Below are 7,137 nucleotides of genomic sequence, written 5' to 3'. Positions count from 1 at the left end.
TTAAAGGTTAACAGGATGAGATAACGTATATAATAGTGACACAAATAATGATAAGCTAAATTTTTGTATTACAGTTAACATTGTTTACGTGATAATAGTTAATTTTAAAAACAGTACATTGTATCCAACAAAGTTAACATGTTCTCCAAAAGGTACAATGTATTCCCACAAGATAAACATTGTTTCACAAAGAGTTAACATCGTTTCAACAAGAGTATACATGTTCTCCACAAGGAGTGTAACATGTATCCCAAATTTAAATTTCTCCAAAAGGTTAACATTTCGGAACAAAGGAGTTAAAACATGTAATTCCCTACAAGAAAACTTTATCAAAAGATTAAAATGTTATCAACAAGGAGTGACACGACCCAAAGGTTAATGTAGAAACGAGGACTCACATAATTATCAACAGAAAACATGGTTATAATGATTATAGTTTAAACAGCTCTGATATTTTAAAAATTAAAACAAATCCAAAGATAACATGCAATAAGCAATTTAAGGTTATACATTAGATAAATAATAGGCAGCCAAATAAAGTTACTTATCCCGGGAGGATGCATTGTTCATTATTTTTGGAATCGGAGTTAGTTGAGTTTTCTATAGCATATTTGTATGCTCCTTTGGTTCTTATTTCTAATCTTTTCAATGTACTCAATTCATTTTGATGTGTATATAAACAAGCCAAATGGAGTCAGTCTAAGGACATGGGTTCCTTCGACTTCTACCAAGTCCTTTAAAAGCTAACCTGAATTTTCAAAGATGTAGAAACAAACCTCAGTGTTAGAAGCTCTGGAAATATCTTTAACTTGATTTCCCTAATTCTTGTTCGCATCAGAAAATAAACCATATTTGGGTGGAGGATTGGTTAAGGTCAGCCCCTCTATAAAAAAGTATGGACCTAGACTTGGGAACACTCCATTTCATCAAATTTTTGATACATATGCAAATCGCTAAGGGAAAAATAACATTGGTTTCCATCGTATGCTTGCCGAGAGAAATACCTTCTATATCGATCCTTCAAAAATGTAACGTCCGAAAAAATAGAAGGGTCGCCATCCATCAAGAAACCTTTTGATGCCAGCCAGCTAATAACAAACAAAGAGTCTCGAAACCTCCTCATTCTGGTAACATGTATGTAACTTCCGGGATTTGTCTCTTTTACCATCGCGCTCATACCTAGTCGGTAAGAAGAAACAAACCAACAAGTTAACATGTTATCCGTGCGCTTAACACAGGCGATCAAAAAAAAGCTAACACATTATTGGGCTAACTTACAAAAGTTAATCGTGTTTATTTAAAGGAGTTAACATGTTTATAACAAGGTTAAACATGTTATTACAAGAGTTTAACGGATGCCTTAGTCGTGAAACTTTTTTGACATGTTATTATATGTTATCAATGAACTTAACAAGGAACATGTTAACTATTGTTTTTAACAAGCAAACTTTGGAACTTAACAACGTAATAATAAAGCCAGCATTTACCATCGTTAGTTGATCATACGATCACTATGATCCCCGTAAGCTTCTCCTGTGCTCTTCTCTTTCGCCCACATTCTACTGTAATCAATTCTAAGGGCGCGTAGTTTGTGAGGAACTCTTTTGGCACATCAACGGTCGGATTTCTGGGGACGGACCTTCAGGAGTGGTTGTAACTGTGTGTGCAATGGGAATTTTAGGGAATGCCCGAGTTGAACGACCTTGTATTTTGCCGTACTGCCCACAAGTCATGCTTCATTAACAAACTTCTTGATCGCATATCTATTTTGCATTTCTTAACAGGCGGGTTGAAGCAAACAACTCATGGCACTTCGTAGTTTTCTTTATTATCAGGCAATTTATACACGGGATACGTTTTGGTTCGTCTTTTTAAACTACATAATCAAACATTTTTTGGCTTAGAGAATAGTATGTCATCGGCATCCCTTAAATTCTTCAGCACTTCAAATTCTTGACCCTCTTCAGTTAATGCATTATGCCACCAACCAGAACTCATTACTGTTGTTGTATAATAATGTCATCAGAACCGCATCATACACTCTACCACTGGGATTATCAATTGGAATTACTTTCAGAACCATGTTTGCAGCAGAAGTACTATCAAATAAACTTTGGCCCATGTATAATAATGGCCTGCACAAAAATTAATTGGTTTTTCTAAAATAACAATAAGGACTTGTGTACTTTAAATAATTGGCCAGTACCCTTAAGTAGTTAACAAATATGCTAAGCTTAACAACCTTCGGTAGTGAAAGGCTTAACATATATTCAGTTAAAAGCTAACATTAACGCTGCCTCTATGCAATTCATAAGTTTTCAAATAAATTAAGGTTAAAATTATAACTTACCTTTCAGGTGGTTGCTTCGGGGTGTTCTCAACATCTGGAAACATCTACATTCTATATTTAGCTCGAATCATGGATCTCCAGACACCCCGATATTACGGGTTGTGTCCCCATTTACACTCCAATCATCCTCATTCTCGATCTCAAAACTCAGATCAGGGATCCTTTCAGATTTATGAAACCATTGGGGACTAGCCGCATCATAAGCGAACCTTCAACCTCTAGCCACGTGGCGACTTAAACTCAAAAAAATGAGGTTGAAGAAAGTTACCCTTGAGAACACTGCTTCTCCATCACCCAAGGAAACCATGCAAAATAAGGGGGCTCTCCGCCATAAATGAAGGGGATTTAAGAGGAGTTATGAAGGGCACTTTAGGACAAGTAGAGGGCTGAAGATCGTAAGCCCTAACCGCAAAGATCTGCCCTTTGTACCATAAATACATTCTCTTCAAAGCCGAGTGGGTTAACAGGAGATATAACGGAGGGAGCGCGCCAAAATTTCCCCCCAAAACGGCCATCATCTCGCCTTAAATGCGACGGAGAGGTTTCGCCAGCGATCGGATCTCGTTTTCGAGGCACGGAGTTGAAGGCGGGGGTATTTTAGGGAGGCTGGGTGCAAATACGGGTGTGATAACTGCTTTTAGGGCTCAGTTACAATTTTTTGAAAATTTAAAGGCTTAGCCACATGGGCCAAACTACAGGGGGCTGGGCCACATTGTTTTTTCAAGTTTGGGGTCTTGAAGCAATTTTTCCAAAAAAAAGAGAAAAAAAAAATACACGCACACTGGTCATCGTCATTATGTTGTGGATGCCATTCTTCATGTTCTCACATACATGCACTCATAATTCAATTATGGTAGCACTTTCAAGTTTTCGGCTTGCTTTCTGGATTCACTCATAGCCTGAATAAATTTAACCAGTGTGATAAAAAATCACTTAAAAAATATGTGAACCTGACTTATTATATATGTGTGCTTTTTGATCTCTATTAGTCATTTCATTTCATAAAAAATTATGTGCGGCTGTTCTAAGTTCTAATACTATCTGACAATTTAATTATTTTGGGCTGCGAACTTAAAGTTTTATCTGCCTCTATTTAATTGTAAAAAATTTAAATTTACTACGTTAGACATAGTATTTTGATAATTATCTTTAATAAAAAACAGTCTTTTCTAAATAAAAATAGTCTGCACTAGCTATTTTGCCGAACCTTCATTAGTTTATAAAATTTGCGGGCTCACCCCCTCTACTCAACGATGGGCTTGCTCAGGCCCACTCTTGTAATTACGGCTACATGATAGTCTTTAAGACTTGCGGTCGCTGTTTGTAGATGGGCCAGGTCAAGTACACATATCCAACCCGACCCGACAAAGCGCGTTCTATCCGTCAGCACTCTTCAAAAAGGACGCCCCCGCCTTCCTCAGTTTCAAAGAATAAAAATCCCAACTTTTTTCGTTTGATCGCCTGCTTCATTTCTAGGGTTTTCGTAGAGTTCCAATTGATCCGCTTCAACGAAAGAGTCTGACACAGGTATCACCAAAACCTTTTCTTCGTCAAATTAGGGTTTTACCCCCCTCCCGCTACCATCCTCCATTTTCTAGGGTTTTCATAGAGTTCCAGTTTCTTAATTAAATTAGGGTAAACTCTTAATTAAGAGTTATTTCCCCTCAATTTTCATCTACTCCGTTTATTATTTACGTGATGAAAATGGGTGTTTCGTTCTGTTTTCTGAGAGCTAGTTTCAGCAATTTCAACTCCTACTCTTCCCTGTCCAAAAAAAAAAGGCAAATCTTTTATCTCGAAGGCTGGAGCAATTCATGTAAAGATACGATTTTTAACTTTCTCCACCGTACAACAGAAATGAATCAGAATCGTGATGCTGATTATATCAGGGACGCGCTCATTTAGGGGGGTTTGTTTCACCAAAAAATTTAACATTTGGTATAAATTATAAGTTTTGGAATCAAAAATAGAGTTTTTTTGTATTTTGGGATTTCATATACGGTGTTTGTTTTAAGAAATTTTTTAGAATATTGAATCCTAAAAGTGTAAAAAAGGCCCACATTTTAGAATTTGTCAAATCCTCTCAATTTAAGAGGATTTTGACAAATCCCATAAATGAGTGTGCTTACCTTTCAATTGGAAATGATTTGACAAATCTTAATTTTGTCTTTTTGTGGGAGGTAACATCACAAAGATAGCATATTCATCATGTTATAAAATTTTGGCATTTGATAATGCTACAATTTGAATTTAAAACAAACAAAATATTATAAATTATAGTATTCCAAATCCCAAAATATTAATAAAACAAATAACATTTTAGAAATCCTAACCCATAACAAAACACTTATGTATTTCAAATCCCATGGCAAAATTCATATTCTAAAATTATATGACTTAAAACAAACACACCATCCCTCAATTGATATATCTGACACACCTTTTTTTAACAATTCAGTTATTTGCTTTACATTCTACTCCTATCGTCACCATCCCTCAATATCATGTTATAGCTCATTTTCATCCTCACATGGTCCTTCCTCATAGACAAGCTTGTTGTTGTTTCATCACGGACTTCACGATCCTCAAGTAGGAAGGACGTGTCAATTGCAACTGTCACGCCCCGGCCCGCGGGCCCGTTGGCGCGTGCAACCGTGAGACCCACCGAGTGTAACATGCTATTTGGCTCAAACCACTGTCAAAATCGACTAGCCGATGTTACACTTGAGTCTTAAGCTTTCACATATAAACCACTTAATATTTTTAATATTTCGTTTCCAACACGACGTGGGACTAAACTTTTGTAGAGTCGCTGGGATGTCACAGCCATCATCCAAGCTAATGTCTTTCCGCTGAGGTCGAGATGCCCGTCAATGACATTTTCATTGGCTATTACTTTGATACTTTTGAACTGTATTATACATGATCCGACGGTTTTCTTATACTCTGTTGCGAATTCTGACCTTTCCCTTCCAAATTTTTTTTAAAGCTTATTAACATCTAATCGGAATGCTGCTCGAATTTAGATTGTGTAAACAGGCAGGTTAGTTTCTTTACAAGAAAAGTTAGCCGTGTTATTTCTTATACTTGTCCTTATTTATTTCAGTTTTTTTTCTTTAACCTGTTTTTTTAATAATGTAATTCTGTATTTGTCTTTTATTTGGATAAAGTGTTAAACATTTCAACTGAGCATACGTTGAATTTGATTTTGAGGCCACATAGTTATCCGAATGTGAAAGGACCTGAACAGGCCCACGAAGTGAAGGCCCAAGAAGAGTTTTGTAGGCTTCCTTCACTTCGTTTCCAGCAGGCATAGATATATAAATAGAAGCCTAATGTTTTCTAGGGTTTAGATTGAGTGATTGTAAACCCTAGTTGTATTCTCTCCCTCTAATAATAGATCTCCCTCCTTGCTCCGTGGACGTAGGTAGGGGTGTCCAAAAAGCCCGTCGGCCCGGGCTCGGCCCAGAGCCCGACCCAGAGCCCGGCCCGGCCCGGAATAGTGTTTTTTTATTTTATTTTTCACTTTTTTTATTTTTTATATGTATTATATATATATATATATATATATATATAATATGTATAATATATGTATATATAATATATTTTTATATATGTATAAATATGTATATATATATATGTATATATAATATATTTCTATATGTGTATAATATGTCATATCTCTCTTATATATGTATACTCTCTCTTATATAAGTATATATAAGTATACTCTCTCTTATATATGTATACTCCCTCTTGTATAAGTATACTATCTCTTATATATGTATTCTTGTATAAGTATACTCTCTCTTATATATGTATAATGTGTGTGTGTATACTCTCTCTCTTAGTATATATGTATATATAAGTATACTCTCTCTTATATATGTATACTCTCTCTTATATAAGTATATATAAGTATACACTCTCTTATATATGTATAATATATGTGTGTATATATATATACTCTCACTCTCTTAGTATATATATATATAAGTATACTCTCTCTTATATATGTATACTCCCTCTTATATAAGTATACTCTCTCTTATATATGTATAGTCTCTCTTATATAAGTATATATAAGTATACACTCTCTTATATATGTATAATATATGTGTGTGTATATATATACTCTCACTCTCTTAGTATATATGTATATATAAGTATACTCTCTCTTATATAAGTATATATAGGTATACACTCTCTTATATATGTATACTCCCTCTTATAAAGGTATACTCTCTCTTATATATGTATACTCCCTCTTATATAAGTATACTCTCTCTTATATATGTATAGTCTCTCTTATATAAGTATATATAAGTATACACTCTCTTATATATGTATAATATATGTGTGTATATATATATATACTCTCTCTCTGTATACTCCTTCTTATATAAGTATACTCTCTCTTATATATGTATAATATGTGTGTGTATACTCTCTCTCTCTTAGTATATAAGTATAGTATATTACAACGGCTACTTCTTCCCCATTGGCCTAACGAGCAATGGCTACTTATGCGATTTTCTCTCTCTCAAGTTATAGATTATAAATATATATAATATATTTACATATAATATATGTATATATAATATATATAATATATCATATATGTATATATAATATGTAGTTACATAATAATTTATAAGTATATACTAATACATAATTATATAAAATATAATAAATTTAAACTAATTTTTAGCATTTTTTTATCAAAAAAAAAATGAAAAGAAAAAAATTGAAAAAAATCCGGGCCGGTTGGACCCCGGTCCATCCAA

This window comes from Asparagus officinalis, chromosome 5, assembly GCF_001876935.1.
Source record: "Asparagus officinalis chromosome 5, Aspof.V1, whole genome shotgun sequence".
NCBI lineage: Eukaryota > Viridiplantae > Streptophyta > Magnoliopsida > Asparagales > Asparagaceae > Asparagus > Asparagus officinalis.
Note: the sequence above shows the minus strand (reverse complement) of the source record.